We start from the raw sequence: 24,422 nt of genomic DNA on the forward strand, positions 1-24,422 counted from the left end.
ATTTTATATACGATTCATTATAAATTATTATTCCATTGGATAGAACAAGTAAAACAGCATTTATGTGGTCTTCCATTCTAGTAAACATCTTCCAAGAAAATCTGGAACCACCGGTCGATCATCTACCAAGAAACAGTCGGAAGCTAGCATTAAGACAACAAAATCTCACTTGAAGCAATCCCCGAAACAAAGATATTCGCATAAGAGCTGATCAAACACAATGAGACACGCTCTGTATAAACGATAAACTTCATATCCAAATACAACTCTCCTCCTCTGTCACGAAACAGACGTACCAACTCCTTGTCTTCCTCCTCTGTTCCATTCCCCGAATACAATTTGAGCGAGCTTCCCTCCTTGAGTCACCTAGACAAACCGTCCCAACCAGGACCAAATTCGAGACGCGACTATGAGACCGATTATTCAGTGTGCGTGAAAACCGGGAAAATGGAAGGAAACGAGGAAGCATCTGGCTGCACGGGACCAACAGGCAATGCATAAAGTAAAATAGTACGCGCAACAGGGCAAGACGCGCGCGGCGCTGCGTCCCTAAGTGGGCGAGGCATTGTTCCGCTCGGCCTTGAATCTAATTATTCCGCTGGAAACGGCTTTTCCACCGAGTCGCGGGATCCGTTGTGTTCCGCGCACTTTCGTTTCTGCATAGTCAGGATGCTCTTTTGTTTCTAACGCTCACAGCGGATGATCTGTTCGAACCAAGTTCTCCAAGTTTTTCGACTTCTGAAATGTGGAATATGATAGAAATGCACTTTTACATTTGGGGGACGAAAATTGCACATAAAAGTAGAGTAAGGAAACTCGATAGGTTTCGTGAAATATAAGAATTATACAAGTAGAGAAGTGGAATTTGGGAATTTTAGTTTTTTTTTTTGCGGTTCTAAAGAATATCATAGAGTTTCAAGGAAAAAGGATATATCCAAAGTCTTGTAGGTTTCGAGAATCTCAAGAATCACAATAGGAGGGTGTAGAGATTACGAAGAATTTCGCGGAAATTCCTATGAATTCTGATACCTTTCGATAACCTTGGATTTCCAGACCACCGTATTGAAAACCTATATTTAGAACTCGAACGATTTTTTAAATTCTTTAATACACCTTGTTATATTTGCAATCCTGTGGATCGTGTAAGCTGTAGTAATCCTCCCAATCCCTTAGAATTCGCAAAACCTAAAAGTTTTTAACCCATTTGCAAGATTATTGAACTTTCCTAAGAATCTTCTAACATTCCTAAAAACGCGTTAACATATCTTTCTTTGAAATTTTTGTAATATCGCAGCCCTTAAAATAAGGCATTGCAATTCATATGGTAATTCGGGTTTCACGTTGGCCGCATTTCCAACGTCCGACCCTCGAACGCCCAGTGATAAGGAACATGACGGACGTTGATAACAGGCATCGTTTTACGTACGATTTACGCGTGGTTCCGCCGTCCGTTTTATGATGCTCGGTCAGTCGCGCTGCAAACCAGTCCCAGTCCTGTCGCTACAATGAGTTTCCCCCCTTTTTACCAGTGGCGCATTTATCAAGCTTTCTTTGAGAATCATTCTCCGCCACGCGGATTACAGGACCTCGTTATTTCCCCCGATTATTTCCTCGGCGAACCATACTTTCAGCCACGTTCGTTACTTCCGCAATTGTCCTAATGCAAATAGAAATACAAATAACGATACTATTACGGAACCAGATTTCTTGCTTTGTAATATAAGAACATATTGAAAATTCAAATCCTTCGTGAAACAGTAATGTTACGTTCCGTGATCCTACTACAAACTATAATCCATCCCTCGGGCAGGATGGCCACCATCTGTACAGACATACTTATTCGGAGCCACAATAACTCTAAGCAACAGTTATAAGATTTAGCATTTTTTAATTTACTGTTAAAGCCCTTATTACTACAAACATCTTTCAATTTGAAACGTTCCTTGGGGTAATAACCCTATGGATTAGTTCAATAGTGTAATAATAGTATTCAATAGTGTAATTCAATGGATTAGAACAATATTTCATTCTGTTAAAACACGGGAAAAGCGGGTTTTTGCCATGTACAATATTCGAAGGCCATTTCCACCCTTGAGCAACCGTTAGTGGGACCATCCATCACTAGTTCCTTATAAATGTCACCGTCACAGAAGACACTTTACTTGCTCAAGCAGAAAATACCTTAATGAATCTGTATAAATATTCTGGAGTTGTCTCATCAACTGACGACCATTATTCTTTCCGCTATTCTCGGCTCGCAGGCCACTAAGCCTTGTTTTTCTAACTGGCCGCGAATTCTCAGATGTATGATGCGTTCCTTTAACTAATAATATAATACATAAAAGTAAGGAAATATAGATATAACGTGTCTGCCCGTGAAACGGTCGAACAAGTAAATATGATTCTTAATTTCAATTTTGAAAATGATACTAAAAATCCTTTTGGCTATTCACTGTTGGCTACTCAGTATAAGTATTACTCAACCGTTAAATATAAAATATTGTTCTCTACGATATGAATATTCGTACGTCAGGATTGGTATAGTTCAGAGTATATTGTAATCTTGAACATTTTAAGAAATTAAAGTCACGAAAGACAATTAAACATTCAATCTCTTTACACTAAGGAACAGTATAAGAACTCATAATATATTGTTACAGCGATCTTAATTTACATTTTAAAAATAAATAAAAGATAATACTCGGAATAATCGAACTAAAAGGAAATGTAATGTACTGTTTACGTATAAAAATCCGCACAGTATATGCTTAATAAATTAACCTCATATTCTTCAAATAAAAATCCTTTTAAAAATTTCGTTAAATAATATTAAGTTTAATTGGAACGCATTACACGATCCAAAGGGAGAAGATCGATTTGTCTCGTTGTTTACCTCAAACAATCAGCGAAAACAGCGATCGTTCTCAAAAGCATGAATATCCTGGAAAATCGGTGGTAAATTACCGCCAAGCAAGAACGTCGTGCATTTAATAAGTAAATCCGTAGGGTTCATGAAGAATTCATGAAGGAGTCGTTGCGCCACGGGACGACGACGACTTGCGAACGCGCGAGGACGACGTTTTTCCATGCGCAAGTCGTGCGAGGATGGATCGTATCTCGAATCGTTTCGCGAATCGTCGATTCAAACTTTTGCGAAAATTTCGCCGTGTCGTAATTCTTCGTGCGATTGCGTTTATTTGTCCGTCCGTAATAACCGTAAATTTTCCTTTATTCTTTGAAGAGACAGAGAGAGAGAGAGAGAGAGAGAGGAGGAAGAGAGAGGAAGTCGGGAGATCTCCATAACGGAGACTTTGCCCAGTCAGCAACGACCGAACGAACCATCGGTTTCAACGCAATTCGGGCATGCGAAATGCAAGCTCTTAAGTAATAGTATGTCCGCCGTGGAATTTATTATCGACTTATCTGCGCTTGTGAAGGGTCACAATATTTTCCGGTTCAAATGACTCCAAGAGTTGTTTTTGTTCGAGTGTATGTTGAAACGCTTCATTCCGGACGATTAAAAGTCACACTGATTCGTGAAACTATTTGGATACTTTTCACAGGAACTTTCATATCCATATTGTATGTGTTGTATAGAACATTTTGGGATTTTATTGGTATGTATATGGAAATTGCATAATATTTTTATTGTATTAGGTTGTCCCAGAAGCTTCTTTCGTTTTATAAGGAAATATATAAATAGATGCACAATATCTTTTGTTTTATATTACTTTATTATAATAGATATATATTTGAAAAAAATTAGTACATAGCATAAAGAATCGTCTTAAGCACATAATAAATGTTAGGTACGGCCTCATTCACTGTTGACGCGTTTTAATATAATGGTTAATTGAATGTTTGTAATCTTTACAAAATATATACTTGCTCTAAATATTTTCCAACTTCTATGTATAATTTCAGACATGTTTTAAATTTTGCCAACATAACCGTAATTGTTGAATCTCATAATAGAGCGAGTGAAATTACAAAATATTTCATATAATACACATGGTGTATTCATAAAAGGTGTGGACAAGTGTTTGAATATTTAGGTTTTCATACTTTCGAGATTGCATGTCGATGGAGGGTAAACAATAGGTACGAAGAGGTTGATAAACGTGGTCTTCCAATTACGAAAGGATTTGAAGAGATCGTGATGAGAAAATAGTAAATGGAGATCCTGAAGAGATACATGAGTTCGCATCAAACTGTAATATTTAATTTGAAACGGTGATGCTAACTCGTTGCTCTTTACACTCGCTTTTCATTCTTGCTCTTTTATTTCAGCTCTTTTATGTTCCGACTCCGCGCTCCCTCTCGTTGACCCCTCTGAGGCTTCTCATTATCTCGCTACGAAATTGCACCGACGTAAGTAAACGTATACTCTCTCGTAATCCAAAACTCCACATCGGTTTTCCGCATGCAACCGCGTCACTCTTTTTCCTTCATTTTATCCGACACACGCGACTAGCTTCGCCGGCATTCGTAATATCGCCACATTCATGTTTCAAGAACTTTTGAAATAACTTCGTGTATTCACGAAGAAGAAGCGGTATCAAAATCAAAATTCGGATGCGCCGCTTGTTAAAAAATAGACTGCTTTCAGAAAAGTTGTAATTAACAATACGAGTAAACTATAAAACGCGTGTCAAAGGAATCAAAATAAAAGATGTATGAAAAAATATATAACGCAAAGAGGAGAATTAACCATTCTCTATCCATTTTTAAATCTATCAAAATACACCACTGTTAATTTATAAAATTTCTATGAATAATTATGTATCAGTTGCTTTGCCAGTCCTGGCAGTTCCAGTTTTAAAACTTGTACCCCTCGTGGACAAGAAATTACATCAATTTTTATATTGAATGGCACGAATAATATATAAAATTGCGTATAACAGATAGCCGTAGACATAACAACAACAACAACAACAACAACACCATTTAAAAAGTAATAACCGAATGAATTGCGAACACGGGAACGAATGGAACAGAACAAACAGCTCTGAACGGTATAAAAAATTAGTGAAATATCGCAGTGTTGTTAAAAGTGTACGAAATGAATGACTGGCCGAGCATTTAAACAGAAAAATCATACAGCAACGTAAAAGAAAGTCACGGAACATCGTCCCTGTTCTGCATTGTCGTGTCGTATTAAGTAACCTCGCGGAAAGATTTACTCACGGCGTGAGCGAACAACTTTAAAGGCGAGAAGTTAGCGTAGTTAGGAGTTTTCATTACGATATCACCGGCGCAGTGCTCGCGCGGCCGCCGGAAGCGTCGTGTAATTTTGGCTCCGCGTTCTTCCGCCAACATTTCTATCCAGCAGCCGCTTTTCCAAGTTTTGCTCTCCGTGATGTTCCTGCGTTCCGTTTTAAATCCATCTAGACGACCTCGTCCTTTTCTCTCTCTTTATTTTTTTCTTCTTCTTTTCACGTGAAGACGAAGAAACGTTTGTCGACGGAAAATTTGCGAGTTTGACGGATTAGCACGCACAATCTTCAGTATTTATATTTAAATTTTGTACACTCGCTTACGCGAGTCGTTCATTTATCGCGAGTCACAACTTGTCTCGTCGTTTGGTTTTACTGTTCACCATCATCCTTTCAGCATAATGTTTGAATGAGAGATACTGGGGTTGAAGTGGTTTGGCGATTATAAATGAAAGAAGATTGTATTGATAAGACGGATTTATGGAGGAACTCGTGTTGCTATTCTCTGTGAAAGAGTTTCGTTTTAGTGGACTGTTTATTGTTTATTTCTCTTTGTTTTTATTTCAAAACTGGTTCGAATTTATGATTGAATTTAATGCGATGAAGATAAGATATGCTATTAAGCAGTCATTTAGACGTTGATTGAAAACTAGTTATCCAGTTTTTTTCATTTTCAATTAACAGCATATATCTAGATAGAAGATTTCCGTTGAAAATCTTGAAAATTGTGTTGCTTCTATGTTCCTATATCATAATTATGTATCAACTCTGTAAACTGGCTCAACAATGTCAATGAAATGTATATAATTGTAGATATCAGACCCTGAAAAATTTGCTTATTTCCATATCCTTATATCTTAAGTATTAAATTCTCAAACTGAACGGAAGCAACTTCACATTTTCGTTCTCAGAACTTCGATTTACTTGTTTCGAACAACAGAAAAAAAGGTAAAATGTTGCATTCCTTCCAACACACTAACGATACATACTCACCAACATAATACAAAAGAATGTTTTTTTCTTGGTAGTATCGTCGTCCAGGATTTCACGAATTTTTCCAAACATATCACATTCGAGGCACCAATCCTTGTCGTCAAATTAACATTCGGAATTTCTGCGAACGATATTTTTACGGTCGAAGGCTGCGTTTGCGCCATTTTATTATACGCCCCTTCAATTTTCCCGGTTGAAACCCTGACAAAATGGAACGAACACGGGGTCGTTTGTTTGCTCCGCTCGCAACAAACGTCTCCTTCACCCTGTTTTCCATTTTAGGCCCGTCAAATTAATTCGACGTCGTTTAAACTTCGTGACTGCCGCGAGATATCTTCGGGAAAAAACTACCGCCCATCAGCCGCGAGTTTGCCGGCGAATTACGAGAACGTTAACGAGCTCCGGTTTTCTCTCTTCCGTCTCTTATTTACTTCGTTCGTTTCTTCCATGTCACGTTTCGTTTTATTGAAACATTGTATTGTACTGGTCTGATCAAATGTCGTTCGAATGACATACAAACCTACAATTTCTATCATCTAAAAATTATGGATCTATAATGTGCATTAAAGTATGCTATAGATAGAAGATTAGAATTGAAATGTTTCGACGATAAATAGATATCTGTAATCATCATCGCTGAAGTCAATTTTATGAAAGGCAACTGCCTTTCATTTTGATGGTGCGACCGTTCATTTTGAGTCGATTTGATAGTGCAACATTTCAACTTCCATGGATGCGTCGTTCCAATTATCTAAGAATCTAAGTCGTGTTTGCGATGTAACTGAAGCGTGCTCCTCCTCTTATATTTTGATACAATCCTTTCAAAACCCAAAAAGAAGCAACGAATAGTATGTTAGGAGAAAAGTTATCGCTTAAAATAAAAAAATATCAAATTTAAAAAATGTGTAATTCTAGAAAGGGGATAGAAATACTTTAATAGCAGTAAATATATTAAACAATAAATAGCCGTCGTTGTCGACAAAATATCGTTAAATCTTATTTTTTCTCGTAGATACAAAAATAAAACCAAGAAGCTATAGAAAAACGGTGAAAGGAACATTTCTACGATTTTCACGTTTCCCTTTCGCGAAATAGCAATTTGATTCTCGTCTGTCTCGATCTTCGTGCAGCGTGCTGCCGCAGCAGGTGATTTAAACCGCAATTCGAATCTCCCGGAGGCCATTCCCGGGCAGGATACTTGGCCAAGAGAGGATAGATAGCGAATGGTGCGCGGTCCCTTATAATATAATTGATTCATTGTGATTCACCGTGCACACGCCACGCCATGGACTCCATCCATCGTCGAATATAAATTCTCCCCGATACCACGAAGTCAGCGATTAATTTGCCTTTGCCGCTCTGATTCCCTGGTATTTCCACGCGGCGCGGCATTCCCTGTTCCATACATGCACGCAGGATTACGCGTACAGAAAACCGGCCCGAGAGCTGGGAAAGTCTGGAGAGAGGGTAAAAGGGAGCGTAACGGAGAGAAAAATGGTCGAGCTCTCTCTCTCTTTCTCTCTCTTTCTCTTTTAGCCTCTGTCAATGTCCATAAGGAGTCATGGACATTTTTTCGTCCCCTTCGGGACTCGTGACTCTGTGTCCTCCTGCTGGATTTTGGTCACTCTGAAATTTTATCAAGCTCCTCGCCACAGCAATGGAGCACGATGGAGAAAGAAATAACCTCATTCTTTAGCACAGCCGTCGTTTACCCTTTGGCTCTCTCTCGTGTTAATTAAAATGTCAAATATATCGTTGTCAAATGGCGTTCGAACTATTGACGCGCCGCACTGACCTCCTGTAGCATTCGTTCTCGTGATTTCCTAATTGTACTTTGTTCTACACTTATTCTTTTTGGAATTCATTGAATTCTTGGAATTTCTCAATTATTAAAGATCTTCTCCTACAGTCGATTAGCCAAGTTACTATCGCGAAATTGGTAGTTGACGAGGAGCTCCTCTGCGACTGATTTTTCATAGTACTTTGAGCCTTTTAAATATTGTTAAAGAATTTTTGCAGTTGTTCGGGTAACTGTTGCGAAATTGTCGATACGCAAGCGGAGAAAAAATTGTGCAAAGGTAACGAGCAAATTAGAAAATAGAGAAAGATGAGAAACGGTAAAGTGACTTATAATTATAATTCTGATCAAAATAAATGCAGCCGTATCAACGGTGCCCATGCAATATTTCAACTGAGAAGCCGCGAGCGATCGAGCCGCGTGCACTCGCTGGCCGAATTTGTGCGAAAAAAGAGCAGAAATCGACAAGGAAAACGAGAGCAACAAGTAACGTATAAAAAGTAGCAGATAGAGTGAAGCGATTTACGGTAAACTCGCGAGTGCGACAATTTATCACGCCGACAGGCTCAAGATAATCTCCGATGAACCTGTTACGCTACAAATTAAATTAAAAACGATTAAAGCTCGCATCCTCTCTCTCAGCTCTGCCGCATTCTCTGACCACGAGGCAAGCGTTCATCGTCTACTACAATCACGGAGGAGCTGATTGTTTAAAGAGGTTCCTCTAAATCGATTAGTGTTCCAATGTCCTCCGATTTTATTGCGTTTGCCTTTCGTACACTATTTTCACCTTGATCATATTTACTTCCATTTTTTGAATGTTAGATAGAAATATGAAGCCCGATCAGAAAATTCCCGTATCACTCCTTTTTTTATTTATGAAATTTATTGTTCTACATTGTAATAATTATCTCCAAGAGAGTTTTATTCAATGTTTATATATTGTTAACAGCAACTTTTCTAGTTCTAGGGAACTACGCCTTATGAATATTATTAGAAACTGATTATCTCCGTATTTTCTGTTATTTATTCGATATTATAATTCACTAGCCTGAATTTGATTTTTGATTGCACCGATTCGTTTGAATAATAATTCATGCAAATTGCGAAGGAAATTAACAAATGGGAAATTCGAAGCATTTCAAAACGTAGTCGAAGAACAAAAATCTATTTAGTATCTATTATAAGACTTATGTACTTAATTAGGTCCAAGTACATATATTAAATTTCGTATTATTTTCTAGTACTTGTATATAATTATAGTAATTTGATACTGTGAAAATGAAATGTAGAACTAGAACAAAATAAATTGCTAGGTAAGTATATATGCAAACACTTTCTGTAGCCACGATACACGAAAAGAGTTAGAAGAATTTATTTACACAAAAACAGAATATTCACAATGCTATTAAAACTTCGTAATTCCTCGTGCTAAATTTCGCTTCCACTTCTATTAATCTACTATCTATACTATCTACGCTATAAACTTCGTGTTCCAAACTTGCTCTTCGTGGTATAATTTCTCAAGACGAATCGACAGGAGCTGGCGCGTGTTGGAAAAACCGCGAACGAGCGAATCGACAAAGGTCAGCGAGACGGTTGCGTCGCTCCGAAATAATCCCGCCGCTCTCATTACCAGCGTCGTTAATCTCCGCCTCGAGCAGCGGGGAACGAGCCAATTAATCTTGCCCGGCAAGAGCGGCGAGTGCTTGTAAGCAAGCAGAACGCCACGGATGAATAATTAAATCTGTCCCCGGGCCCGATCGCGTCTTTCGAAAGCTTTCGTCGCACCGTTTCTCCAGGAGAAGCAACGACTACCAATCGTTCCCGCACGAGAAACAGGAAGAAGGAAGAGTCGTACCAACCGCTGTGCTTCTTGCCTCGATCGTTCTGAACACGGTGTACCGTTATAAACGAGGGAAATCGAGAACCGGACACGATAGAGCGTTCACGAGGGAACGTGCTCCGAGATGGTCGGATAAAAAACGACGACAATAAAGGCTTTATTAATGATCGCAATATCGATAATTATGGGTATGGATATTAAGATCATGGCGAAAAGCTCTGTCTTCTCTGCTGGTGTTTTTAGTGTAAAGTGATCACTTGTTGATAGTAAATATATAGTGTTAATTAGTGTTTGATTCTTGATCGCAAAGATTGTATCAGAGAGTATATTTGGAATTGTTTGTGAAGTAATACATTCTGAAGTTTATGATCAATGCTAATAATTTTGCTATAAATGTTTTGTATTGGAAAATAATTGTATGAAAATTTCATTCACAATTCATTCCTTTCTTCAAATTTTTTATAAGAGAATACAAGAGCTACAGTTTGGTAAAAACTTTATATATTAATAAATTTTACCATTTTGTTCACAAAAATACTTTATTGTAGAATTAAGTACCAAACACTTTTCAAGATATTCACGATTAAAATTTCATTTTAAATAATGTTTTATTTGTTAGTAATACATGGCGTACGATTATAACGATTCGGTCACCGACGCGTTACGACATTCCAATAATTTCAATAGAGATGCATATCTCTGTTTACTGTAATACGTGGTCATCGTTACTGAATCACCACGTATAAAACAGATTCTAAGTGCAGTCAAGTCGAGACTTTAAATCTTCCAGTACTAGATCAATCTTTCTTTCCACTCTACGTTATCTTCTAAAAAGATAGTGATTTATCGACGACGAAAGACCAAGAAGCTCGTAGTAAGCAAGAAAGAGCTCCTTTTCTTGTTTCTTCCTCTCTTTCAACGTCGAACAGACGTTCGACTTTGATATCGAAGAAGCATCATCGTTCACAGGCGATCTTCCGTCGAAACAAAAATAACATTGGCCGTGTGTTGCTTTCACCGTGATACGAATAACCGCGTGGGCGATGACTCGCCGCTTGGAATTTATTCGCGCGGATACGCAGCTCGACGCTTGACCTACTTCTCGACGCGGTTTTTCAAATCACTCGTACATGAAATCATGGGAAAACAGCAAAGCCGCTTGCAGATTTCAAAGATAAAAAGAAGTTTCCTGTGTCAGTGGTGTAACGTTACTTGTTTCTCATCCCCTTGACACTGCCGTTGTTTCTTCTTCAAGTATCAAGCCGGAGAATTTTCAAGTTGTGAAACGGGTCAAGGCCGAGAAGTACTTTTCACCGGGTCCGTACGAGGTCTGTGCGACATAAGACACGGAGGTTCTTTGTAAGACGAATTTACATGAAGAGAAAGAAGTGTATTTTCCACGATATAACATGTTTTGCACATTATCGCCGATGTAAAAGCAGTTTTATGCAAAAGGAGCTTTCGGAATTCGTTCGTCGTATTTTCACTGGTCTACCACACGTAATCTCCCATTGGTATACTAATCGAGTTAACAGAAAAACCTCAATATATTAGAAACCATTAAAAAAGAGAAAAATAGAAAAAGTCTGGCAGTGCGTTTAGATGAACTTCACTCCGCATTATCGGAAAGAACAACCACAGAATATTCAAAGGTTAAATTACTAGAATCATTAGAATTGGTTATTCAAAATAACCAATCTCCCTAGAAATTTTCTATGATTTACAATGGAACATTTCTTAGAATCCTCGTAATTTTTTGTTGTCTTTTGGTTGCTTTTTCCCTACATTATTTATCCTTTCATAAATCTCTCATTTAACTTCATACAAATTTTAAACTATGCTAGTCGGTAATTCCAGCGTTAGTAACAGCCAACAGGAAACGATGTACCGCGAATGAGCACGACCGTCGATCCATCGACAGAAAGAGTAGCATGTAGCGGGGTTAGACCATCCGCGTCTAAATTCTGGCTCTCTAGGGTCGCGCGCAATTGCGTTGGAAGGTTTTACATGCAATTTGCTGATGTAGAAGCACCTGCTGAAACGGCTTTAAACGGCAAACAAACGGGCGACGGGAGAGCGGTTCGCGTAAAACTTCCTTTTATGGAGGTCACGTTCTGCTCGCGTGCACGCACACGCGGCCGTATAAGGAGCTTTTTCGAAGGCCTTGTGAACCCCGGAATCAAACACGACTCGTCGCCTTTTTGATGCTTTCGCGGGGGACATTTAATTACGTACGAGTCGCGTTGCAGTTTTCATTCGTAATTTTTCTTTTTCTTTTACTCCTCCTCCTTTTACGTCTTTCTCTTTGTTTATTTTTCTCTGATGTCCTTATATCTTTCCTTCTTTAAAAAGGTTTATTCCTTTCTTTCATTAAAGCTATTTCGTTCGGAGAGAATAGTAGCTGATCCCTTTTGCAAGAACAGCGGGTGTATTTTCATGAATCAATGGAAAACCGATGGTGTTTTTTTCACGAAGAAAAAGGCTTATTAGTATCCGAGCCGCACGTGTGGTACACGTGTACTCCGCTTGGCACGTTCTCTAACCATGTTAAGCAACGAGATTTTCAACCTTCTCGCGATTTCCTTGCCTCCCGTGGTGAAATGGCCCTCCATTTCATCCTCTAGTTACGGAATCTTCTCTGTTCCGTAATTTCACCAGTGAAGCGAAACCAGCGTGGAGGATTTCGAGCGTGCAAATGTAGCTCGAGAAGCAGAATCAGGATGCGATCAACGAGGCACAATTTTAAATGCGATTAACAGATCCGAAACGTTTCGAAATGACTTGTTATGTAACCTGCGCTCGTTGTATTATCGCGATATTATTGTCACGTTACTGGAGATCGCAGGATTGCAAAATGTCGCGTCTGTGTAGAATAAAAATCATAAACGATTTGATTGTTCGCTGGAATAGTGGAGTCGTGTCCAATAAATATACCGACGCTGTTGCATTTTTAACTTGCCAGCAAAAGACGAAAGCTTTCATCACGCCCGCATATTACGTTATACTTTGTTCGGAACACTAATTAAATGGAACGAAAGAGAAGAAGTCGTATAGGTTTGATAGACTGGCATGTTATTCGTATGATTCTGTGATAAAGGTGGTCTCAGAGATAATTATCAGAAACAAAGATATATACAAAACATAAGAAATAAATATGAAAATCATTGTACGAATAAAAAATCCTCTAACTGTTTTGAACGCTGTATATATTTATATTCGTCTCCTCTTATATATAAATTAATCATCTATGATTAAAATAGCTTGGTATTATCCTGCAACCGAATAACTGAACTACGTATACAGAAGCCAAACTCTTCAATTTCATCGAGTTTAGTCCTCCTACTGCTAAAATCAATTAAACATTAATTACGTACTCTGATATCAAAATAAAGAAATTTCTTGATAAATGAAGTCGATCAGTTTGACTTCTGAATAATTGGATCGTTACAGTCACGCAAATTCACGCCTCGATAAATCATAGCTCGTCGAGACGATTCCAACTCTCAGTTTACGCGTTCAACCCCTCTGATTGCTTCGAACAGTCTCTTAAAGTTCACCTTTCGACTACTGCTCGTTGTCTTGTCTGTGAATTTGCAAGCATGTTCGCGTGACTCGAGAGGGTGGTAATCCCGTTAGGAAAACTTCGCTCGTTTCGTTCGATGCGATTTACGAAATCGTGGGACTTTACAGCACTTTGAGATACTTTACAGATGGAATAGTATTAAATTTCGAGCAGGATTTCCGTTTTACACTAAATTTCATTGAAGTGCCTTAATTCTGCGAATTTAACATCAGGTTAATAAGTCATACTCGCCTATAAGCAGACTGAATTTTTCATTATTATCACGTTCTTAAAATTATCGCACAAATTCTCGAACTTTATACGTACTCTCGAAATCCACTTGAACTTGTCGGCCACTCGATGAAACCGAACTTTATATGCCGAGCAGGTGCTTAAACTCTTCCCCATTATCCCAAACAATTGTGATTCGCGTATAATACACTGGACGTTCATTCGCACTGATTACAATTTAGACTTTGCTGTAACTTACAATTACCAAAAATTCATGAAGAATTATCGTTAATTTTTTATGAAAATAAATATGAATATAAATTCCAGAAGACCAGAGATTTCAAATTGAAAAATGCTTTTTATTTCTAAATGTAGGAAGACTCGAAGACTATAGAATCGTCAATCTAAATACATCAATCGATACATTATGTCATCTACGTATTTGAACCGTTTCACGGCGTTCTTCGTCTCCATTTCTGCTTTCACGGTTTGCCTCGCGATATTTACGAGTGACAACGTTTCCGACACCGAACAACCAGGGAAAACTGAATTTTCCGTCGTGGAGTGTTTGTCTTCTCGAACGTCCCTCTCGTCGAATGTATTGTTTACCCGCGCTTCTACCCGTGTCTTGCGATGTACAGCCAGCCACGATACAGTTTCAACTTCGATAAAGTAATCCGTTTAAGCGATTCTCGTTTCCAACCTGCTGCCTACGCGTCGATTCCCATGATACCGGCCACTGATAGAGCTTCCTACGCGTAAATTAGTCGTTTCACTCGACCAGCTCCTCTTTGTATACAACCATCTGCAAACCAGCACGATATTCCATATATCCATTTAACACTGATTCGATATTACTGTTGGGTATTGGTCATTGAAATTAGAGATATGCATGTTTTGTTCAATTCGATGGAGAACCAATACGGCGGACTGAACTTTTGTACATTCACATGTTAATTATTTACAAATATATTATATAAAGGGTTATAGGAAGCAAAATGTTTGGATGTGGTGTGGATAATGGAAACGTAATGTATCGAAGATATATCGTAATGTTTTATAATTGGGAAAATCGAGATAGTAAAGGATGTGAGCCTTAAAAAAAAAGAAAATGTTTTTTGTGGAGAAAGATGTTAATCTCGTGCAGAATACAGTGAAAATATTTTAGGTATTGGAATACTGTTAGACTATTAGAAGAAGAATTTGCCAGACACAACTATGAATTTTAATTAATTCAATACACCTTTCGCTATTTATTCTGCCTCTGAATCTGTGAAGCTTTTAAACACTGAAAATCTACAGTGATAAATGATGTAAATTAATTCAACATTTTTCAAAACTCGTTTCTTGTTTTTACTGGAGATCTTTAACTTTACCACTTACATCGTTTACCATTTTAACTCTTCAATTAGTCTTTTTGAGTCTCTCGTATAAGAGATAACCCACGGCTTCTAATATATAGCGTTTACACACGTTTTACCAGTTTGTATTAGCTTGTTCCTTAAGTCTGTGAAATTCCCAGAGCTTGCCTCTCCAGCTTTGATCATCGGCTTTTTTCTCCCGTTTGGCTTCCCTGACCTTATTCCAAGCTCGCCGCTCGAACGGTCGCACGATATCTATCTGCTCGCTTGCACCTTATTTTTAGTGCCCTCCGGGGAAATTGTTTACAACTGACCGTATTATGAAATATTACCGTTGTCGTATCTACGAAAGTCGTTGCGAAACAGCGCGTTACGAAACGTATGTTGCTCGAGTTAATGGACAACGCGAGTGATCTTGAATAATGATCGCGGACTAACTCTGCTCGGTACATAGACCGCGGAGCGATTTAACATTGATCCTGGACTCCAGTAAGAAAAATAGATCGTGTAGATCTATGATTCTTAACCTGTGGACCGTCGACCACCAGGAAGCCTGTGATGTTCTCGGAAGAGATTCTTCATGGACATTAATTAATAAACACTTAGGGAACATTTCAAGGAAGCGCACGAATATTATGAAAAGGTAGCTGTATGAACATGACATAACAAAAAAGGAGTTGCACGAATGTAATATGCAATAGAAGTCGTATTACAAGAAATATTTGATTTAAAATATTTATTCTACTGTAAAACACTGGCGCGTAGATTGTTCACGTTATGACTGTTTAATGATAGAAAGAAGAAGGGAAGCAATTAATAGTTTTTACGATCGAAGATTATTATTAATTCTATGGTATAGCATGTACTTGTATAAAGTAAAAAATCTAGATTTCTTTTGATTTTGCAATATGATTTAGTAACATATTATTAGGTATTAATGAAGATTGGTGGTAAGGTACTGGACAAAGTAAATTTCTAAAGACTCATACTTGCGATCTTCAAGTTCATATAGCAGCACTGATCACCACTTTAGCTATAATAATTACGTCTTCCGTTGTTCTTCCTCTCGCTATACTCTCACGCGAGGAAGAGAAATCCATCAACGGTTTAGATAGACAGTAGAGTAATCCGATAGACGAAAGATCTCGGCACGAAACGTCGGCGAAACAATCCAATCGATCAATTCCTCTTCTTTCTGTGCTCGTTTCTTGAAAACGCCCCCGCACCAGACGCGACCAGTCAACTCGTTGTCAAAGTTGAATAATTGCACTTTGGGCCTCGTTTGTTTCAGCTCTCCGCTAGGCAAGCGAGGCCGTCATTACTCATTTTCAAATTCCGTACCGAACCGGACGACTATCGATCAAGACGTGATCTGCTTTACATGCTTGATAATAGACTGGTTACGCGTACTGTACAATTTCATAGACAATCGAACCGTACGTTCGAACGAATCGAGAATTCAATAAAAAGATATAATATCGAACTTGGTCCTTCACGGCTAACAATAGTTGTATATTTATATCGAATCTAAGTTAAGAACAAGCGTCTCATTTAAAAGTTAAACGATTCCGCGTCAAAAGTTTAACCGTGTCAAAAAACAATTGATCTACGATCACGGTTTCAGAAAATAGATTCGACGTTACTGAAACAGAACGCTGCGTGGATACGGTTAAAATTAAAACGGAAGGGAGCTGTAATTTTCTTGTACGCCCAGCGTGGAAGTTTTAAAGTAATAAGTTAATAATAGGTTACCTTGCAAGATCCACGTGGCAGTAACGAAGAACGGTAGGGTAAAAATCGATCGAAAGACTTGTACAGAGGCGTATAATGCAGTGTAAAGAGACTTGATGTAACGAAACGATGAAAGGGGCAAGTGTACTTTGAAAAAGCACGACAGCTATACGTTAAAACGTTCTAAAACAGTCAAAAAGGAAAACAGATCGTGGAAACGCGAACTAAAATCCCTGTTGAGAAATCCCGGACGAGGGAACATTTATGTCCACCAATCCTATGCATTCGTGTCATCCGCAGTTTGTGTGAGATTATATTTCTTACAGATAGGATCTTCGATCATAATTCTCTATATATTTTTCGCGGGTCCTCCGCTGACGGCTATTCGCGAAATTTATTGCACGCGAACTACCCCGCTTGTTTCGATGTCAACCGGTATAAAATAGAGATTAAAAATCATACAAAATATCTGCAGTTGCTCTATATTGGAAAGTCTGTATACATCGTCAAACTAGGCTAAAATTATGGAGCAGAAACTATTTTATTTTTACGAATGGATCGTAAGATGTCCGGATATACATGTGCTTTTAAAATTCTTTTAATTCTGTCATTATTTTTAATGAGTATTTACTGTGAATGTTGGCGAGAAATAATGATTAATTACATTCTGGGTGGCAACAGGTTTTCGGAGATAGACCTTTTTAATGTACGTACTTATTTCTGCTATTCTTCATTCAATATTATTAAGTACCGATCTCTTATTGAAAAATCTTCCTGATATCCCTGATTGATATCAAATTATACGCATACAATGTATTGCAAGAATGAGATCTACTTCTTTTAGTACTTTTGACGAATGTTTAAAGTACGACAAACGACATAAAGCATATGGAAATATGATGCTTTGTTCGTTGCTAATTGCTCTCATAAGATCGATATCGTACTTATTTTAACACACTTGCATAATACTCTGTATTCTGCATATTCTATATAATAATCGTATTTCGCCAATTCAAACGTCTCTAATACGTCTCTACAAACCACACAATAACATTCACCGCATTACATGACGTGTTCGTTCTTCTGGACACGACACGAATCGAAGACAGTTAGAGAATTAACATTTCGCCAACAAGGGATGTCGGTGGCTCCGTGAGAGGGTAGGATCGAACGGGACCCAGGGTTGCTGGTTGATGGGAGGTGTGAGAGACGGTGCGGTGCGAACGACCGTGAAGTGGCAAAGGGTGTTGGCCTCGTGGTAAGGGCTTGTTTGAGGTACGGATGCGTTTGTTGCGAGAACGGATGAGAGTGGATGCCACGCCAAGGTGGAATGGGTCAGCCGAGACTGTTTCTCTTCTCTCTCCCTCTCTCTTCATTTCTCTCCCTCTTTTCCTCTTTCCCTCTATCTCTGTTCCTCTACCTCTTTCGCCTTCTGGTTCGCACCGTTTATACCACGCTACGAATATACACGGATACACACGTACAGGGAACCTATATACACAGCAGCTGTACACTGTTCACACAAGTCCGTGCCCGCATTAGTTTTATTGCTCGTAACGGAAGGAGGGTTTAAACTGCGAGTAGTCTGAAAAAGCGTTGTTAGGATGATCAAAGATTCGAGGCTTCTTTGGACACGCCCGGCCGCGACTCTTCGTCCCTTTGACGCCATTGTGGGCGAGTTTGGTCGGTGGAGCGCTTTGATTGCTCGACTGCCAAACGAACTCGATCGCTTCATCCCTCATGGTACCACGTGCATTGTGAGATTTCTATGCGAGCAAATACACTCGATTTCTGTTTACATGCGATGAACCCTCCTATTAGGAGGATTTTTACTCTCGACCAGTTATGTCGATATATTGCCCAGAAACCAGTTTGACGATACGGAAATTGTCAGTACGAGACGGCAAAATGTTTCTTTACTTGAAAGCAATCCGACTAAAAAGAGCTTTCTTCGAATCACGAGGCAAACCTTTCTTCGTTTCTGCGTTTTCATGTCAGCTGCGAATCGTTGTTGGCTCGTAAAGTAAGTCCAGGAAACAGGAAAAACGAGTATTATGATGAGGTGAAGATGAAAGTATTTTGACTTCTCAACGAATTCAAGGCGCGTCGTTGGAGCAAAATAGTTTGTTCAAAGACGTATGTTCGTGGCGTGAGCGAGCCTACGAGGCCTCGGACGAACAAGTTCTCGCCGTGTGGCGAACATTTAAGCCACGGCTTAACCCGGCTTAAAGCATTACTTGGCTCCCTCCTCGTACTTCCGCTACGTTCCATTGGCTGACCGCGCCGCGGCTTTTAATCGAGCGCCACCGGATTATCGTGACTCGCAATCTTTCTCCGGCCTTCGAACTCGTTCATCATTCGTATTCGAGCCCCGATCGCGGCTCCAGGATCGCGGATGCGTATCTAAGAAAATATCGCAAGGCATTCTTACTTCTATGCCTTGTTGCCTCGATGAGTTATCTTTTCTTAATTCCTATTGTTGGAATTTTGTTTGTCAATCTTTTCACGCTTGACGTTGCATATATGCAACGATATATATCGTAAGAAGTTATTAATTAACTAAATGATAAATTTATATATTATTTTTTATGGAGCCGGTCTTGAGTTTTAGTGTTTTCTATATAAAAATATGTTTCTATTGTTAATAATCGATGAAAAAGTATTTTTTCACGACATGAAACAATTTAGTTCAGAAAGGATTATCTCTGGTTATGAAATTTGCGAATATAGACAGATGAAAAATCAAAATAAAAATGTAATTCATTTTTGGTTAATGTATAATTTATATTTTCGTATTTAATTAATCTCACAATTAGGCGCGAAAAGAACTGTGTACTCTCTCAATTCCATTCGACCTATTAACGAATTATGCAATTATTCCTGAGAAACATTCGATCACATCCATTCCAAACTTTGAGTGGCCAATTCTTTTCTTTCTTTCTTCTAATCTCGAGTATTTATGTATTTAGTCCTTCATCGTATTTCTAATACTCGAGGTCCAATCATATCGTGTAAACGAGTGTCTAACTGTGCTTCATATGTCTGCGACTGAAATTTCCATTTTCAAATTGCTTTGCTCTCTCATTTACCAGCCCTGAATTCCATCGGTTTGGAAACCTGTTGAAAGTTCCAAAGTCTTCGTTGTCGCGAAAGCAACCGGTTTCGTCAATAAAAAATGCAGTATCGAGGGGTTTAACTTTGAAAAACGTCGAATACTTCCGCAAAACTTTCTCATAACTCTGACGATCTACAAAATTTGTAATCATAGTAAGTTTTCTTATTTATCCAATAGTCTCGAACTCGAGGTGACACGAGGCAACTCTCGATGTGGAAGAATTCCAAATTTTCAACTTTCTCCCAGTTCCATAATTTTTAAGTTTCCACGGAACTTTCCATGACCTCGGAAATTCGAGTCCTTCGAGGTTTGCGGTAAAGTTCCATGTTTTTGAGGGATCCAGGCGACTAGATGCACTTGCTGTTTATCTTCTCGTCATCGCAAACTAGAAATGTTTTGATGTTTGGTCTTGGCTTGAAACAGACGAGTTTCAGAGATTTCGAACTATCCCGAGAACTTTCCGGAATCTTGATATTCTTGAAATTCCGGCAACTTTCGAAGTCTTACGAAGCAATGTGGGACTTTACCAAGCTGGAGACGTTTCGTAACAAAAGAGTGTCGATTTCCAACCATCTTTAACTCGTGCAATCGATTGAAAGCTGATGTTTGGAGTGCAATTAGGATTGATCTTGATTGATAAATTGATTTCATTCCCTTATAGAATTGTGGTACAATTTTCTTACGATTTTTATTAGCTACGAATCTAAAACTCAACTTTTATAAACGCTGTAAATATAAACCAATCTAGATATTATAAATGTAAAATTACTTGCAAGGAAAATATACTAAATTCGACTGTCCTTATCGTCAAAAATGTTTATCAAAAATGTAGAATGCAAAACATTTGGATTTAATTATTTTTAGTACAATTGCTTCGGTTTAATCAATTCTAATACGTCGTTTGCTTTCTGAAAGAGATAAAAATTTAGAAAATAACAGTAAAGTTGATGGGATAGGATAAGGTTTATAAAAGATGAGTACATTGCCTTGTAATTACGTCTAATTATAGATCGATAGTGGCCGCGTAATAGTTGCGTAAAATTTTATCTGATCAGATCCAAGAACGTGTTACAGAAACTAAATGACCCCTATAGCGAACAGTTACTCGAGAGGACTTCTGACGAAATCAGGATGTTTCTGTTTCGATGATCGAACCCAACTGCGAATAAATAGTTATATCGGAGGTGTGATGGATTTCAAAGGGCCTCTCTTATCGAATTCAACAAGCGAGAATTCCCTAAATCGACTCGCCGGAAACCCTGATTTCTCCAGAGACTCTGGCAAAGGGGGAGGAATCAGATTGTCCGAGAACGTTCAAGTATTGAAAGGTTTCGCTATTTTCTTTACCGTTTGAGTATTCATTTCCGCTTGAAATTGTTCCATTCGTTTATTCCATTAACGCAGTGCGTCTTGCTTTTCTCACGAGTAATGGAAAATAATTCACGTCTCCTATGAATATTTCTTGATGTAATATGTCAATTATACGAAAGAAACGATTCAGATAAAGCGTTTACAGAACTTAAATAATTTATTGCACATTCATTGGAATTACACTCGTTATCAATGCGGTGACTCGCATAATTCGATAAGAAGCATTAGAGATTCTAAGGGTTCGGAAAAGGTTAAGGAGATTCAGGTAAGGGTGACAAGAATAATCAAATTTAAGAGTTTATAGTGCACATCTAGGATATGGTGATGGTGATTTAGGGGTCGTAGAGCGAGAATAACGCTGGCTAAAAAATTGAATAAGGATATTGGCTGTGTTTGAGAGACAGGAAGTAGAAGTATTCTAAAATTACAGTTATCTAAAATTACTGTCTGAAGGTGAGTACATTACATCACAGAGAAAGCGAAGATATTTAAATGCTACAGTCGATTACAGCTGAAGGAAACTATTGTATATTAAAAAGATATAACGAGTTAGTTTTCATCTTCATATTCTGAATAAGTTTGAAGCGACGCGAATAGCTTGAACGATACATTTGAAAGGTTAGCTCGGGATGACTAAGTTCCAGATATGCACGTGGAACTTGAAACATTTTTCTATTACAAGTGATTCTTCTGACACAGTCATAAGAATTTAAACTCTCGCATTCCACAACAGCGTCCTTCACAATAAAACTCGCAAGAAACTTGAGTAAATAAATCAAACAGAATATACGAAGCGATTCATCTTATCTCATTACTTCTTCTCATTCCGATCTTGTCCACGCGCATATCTTTCTCTTCCCTATTATTTTATCCACCTTGAACACTCCATCATTCTCATACATTCTCTAAAACGAATTGATCAGCATCATGATAATTAGTAGTTAGGTATTGGGCGCTATCCAATAGATTACTATGGCCAAAGTCTCGAAAATTCCATTAAAACATCTCCCAAGACAGGGGTATATTAGCGACGTTGAATTTTTTAGACCCTTCGAGAGAGTTCACTTAAAGATGACGAACATTGTTTTTAAAAGAGCTGACTATTAAATAGAGGCAGCAATTTTGTTAAGAAGAGGATCATTATTACTTTATTTATTTATTTATTTATTTATTACCTATTGTTATTACTTATCCCAGAACTTCCAACTTACTTCTTGAGTAAAGGTAGATGTCCATTCGAGAGTAAAATTATCGCGAGTTGCTCTCGAGAGTATTTCTTGCAACACTGTTGAGAGTTACTATTCGATCTGCATTGACGGTTACTCTGATCTAAACGCAGTGTTCGCTTGCGAGAAATACCCTCGAGAGCAACTCGCGATAATTTTACTCTCGAATGGACACCTACCTTAAGACTTTGGTTACAATAGATACGTGTTCTGAAGAATGAAACATCTGCAGACAAAAATGCGTGCAATGCAGGAGATAGATAGGAACGAAACGAAGTGGGCGGAAGGAAGTCGCGGAAGAAGGACAGAGTCAGAGGGAGTCGCGAGGGTGATTCGAGAAGGGCCTTTGACTGGCGCACGAAGGGGGCCAAACTAACCCCTCAGGTTGCTCGGTCTGCAAGGGTGCGCGATATTGATTCTCGCCTACCACTTCCACCATCGTTGTCCTACCTGTACACGCGACTACCGTCGAATCATGGCGGTGGTGGTGGTGGTTGTCTCCCGTACTTCGCTTCTCTCCCGTACACGCAGACGGACGATTCGTTACACGTCTCAATGAGCCACATCGAGCGATCCAGCCTTTCCTGGCTGTGCATCCGTCGTATCTCCGTATCCCCCTAGATTCGATAATCGATAACGATCGCCGCACGAGCGACTGTTCGGCGAGGATAAGATCTCTGACGCTCTTCGATCACCAGCTTGCCGATTTGTAGGATAGAATAGATTTCGATAGGATTCGGAGACGTTGATGCCGAGTTACGAGGGTTCCGCTGGAAATATGAATCGTGATACGGACATTGATAAATGAGAGGCTTCCTCGCACTCCCTGGAAGTCGTTGTGTTCCGTTGGCGTTTCTGCCGACACTCGGAACATAGTTGCGAATGACGTAGATCAATAACGAGCTTGAATTAGTCATTAAGGAAGATGTAGCTGTAGTCAGTGTTGGTATGATAATTGATACGCGACGGTGTGGTAGTTACCTGCAAAGATTTTTCTTCGCGTAAATGCAGTTTCTTGTCGCCGGTATGCTATGGTTCTTATAACTGGCTTTACACTACGGTGATGTAGCATTCGGCTATTAGAGAATAGGGCTCGTTTGTCTGCAATAGCTTTGGACTTTCACAGTGAGAAATTTTACGTATTAAATAAACTTTCTCAGCAACTCGCTTTTATTTGATGCTGTTAACTGTAACTTCTAACTCATCGAAGATTGAAGAAAAAAATCCCTAGTATACACATTACACTGATCACATAATTCTGAATTACCACAGTTAAGCGAGAGTAGTGCTAATTTAAGAATAGATTTTTGTATTCGAATCTACAATAATATTAGTTAATCCCAGATTAAGTAAACTGTTCATCGAACGAAAAATAATAAAGTCGATGGATCGTTGTCCTCTGACGAGTTCGGAGAAATGAAGTTCTACGGTACTTCAACTTCATTCTGTGAGCGTTGTCGACAGGTCTATCTTTTCGCCACTGTTTATCAGGTGTACCAGCCGAGTTGCGTTTAATTGAGCCACGTCGCGAGGTTTCTTTATCAATCAGGACCGTTTAGGATCGTAACTCGACGTCATTGGTCTCCCTGAAGAATCTCATTTCGTTCCCCTCTGCAGGTTGCTGTTCCGCGCGATGATCTTATCTTTCACGGAGCAACGAGATTAATAACGTGAGATCAGGCTGCCTCGCGCTTCGAGTTGCTCATTGGAGAAAATAGGAGCGTTGTAAAGCCAAAGAAGCAAGAGAGTAAAATAGAGAATGAGAGGGAGAGAGAGAGAGAGAGAGAGAGAGAAGCTGCGCTCGTAGCAGACAAATACAAGACAATGAAGATTAATGTTTCGGCCTGGTTTCCTGACGGTGCTGGTAGTTTGCAGCACCGTGTGAACTGAGTTTTCGTTAATCCGCAGGGTCGCTGCTCTACTCGCTGTGGTTCACGCGATGCTCTTTAACTATAAACGTCTCTTCCAAATA

The 24,422-nt window shown here is 38.9% G+C and overlaps 1 protein-coding gene across 6 annotated transcripts in view; it reads left to right on the forward strand.

Annotated features, from left to right (window-relative positions):
• The window catches only part of LOC122573519 (nascent polypeptide-associated complex subunit alpha, muscle-specific form-like), a 329,038-nt gene that overhangs the window by 289,843 nt on the left and 14,773 nt on the right, over positions 1-24,422 (forward strand). The gene's annotated exons all lie outside the window — the stretch shown is intronic.

The sequence above is a fragment of the Bombus pyrosoma genome, linkage group LG12 (assembly GCF_014825855.1).
Source record: "Bombus pyrosoma isolate SC7728 linkage group LG12, ASM1482585v1, whole genome shotgun sequence".
Lineage (NCBI taxonomy): Eukaryota > Metazoa > Arthropoda > Insecta > Hymenoptera > Apidae > Bombus > Bombus pyrosoma.